We start from the raw sequence: 309 nt of genomic DNA, 5'->3' as shown, positions 1-309 counted from the left end.
GGGGGGGGAGGAAGGCTGCCCAGGGGAAGGGGTGGCCCCACAGGGAAGAGACTCCAAGCCGGGGAGACAATTCTGAGGCAGAGACTGGCAGCCCCAGGGGGCACCAGGGACCAACACGGCCCTGCAGCCAGCCGCCCTCCCCGGAGCCTGCATTCCTGACCCCGAGCCTTCATAACCACCACACACCCGGGCTGAGGGTCAGTTTCTCAGGTCAAGAAGCCTAAGGCCTGGGGACTGGGGTGCAGGGGTGGCTAGTGGCACCGGACGGGGCAGCCACCTTCCCTCCCTATCGGGGGCTGCGCGGGCAGC

The 309-nt window shown here is 68.6% G+C and overlaps 1 protein-coding gene across 1 annotated transcript in view; it reads right to left on the bottom strand.

The window, feature by feature from the left end:
- CACNA1B (calcium channel, voltage-dependent, N type, alpha 1B subunit) overlaps positions 1 to 309 on the bottom strand; it is a gene marked incomplete at its 3' end in the record, with an annotated part of 138,429 nt that overhangs the window by 120,866 nt on the left and 17,254 nt on the right. The gene's annotated exons all lie outside the window — the stretch shown is intronic.

Source organism: Myotis brandtii, unplaced genomic scaffold, assembly GCF_000412655.1.
Source record: "Myotis brandtii unplaced genomic scaffold, ASM41265v1 scaffold691, whole genome shotgun sequence".
In the NCBI taxonomy this organism is placed as follows: Eukaryota; Metazoa; Chordata; class Mammalia; order Chiroptera; family Vespertilionidae; genus Myotis; species Myotis brandtii.
Note: the sequence above shows the minus strand (reverse complement) of the source record. Positions and strands in the feature narration are given on the sequence as shown.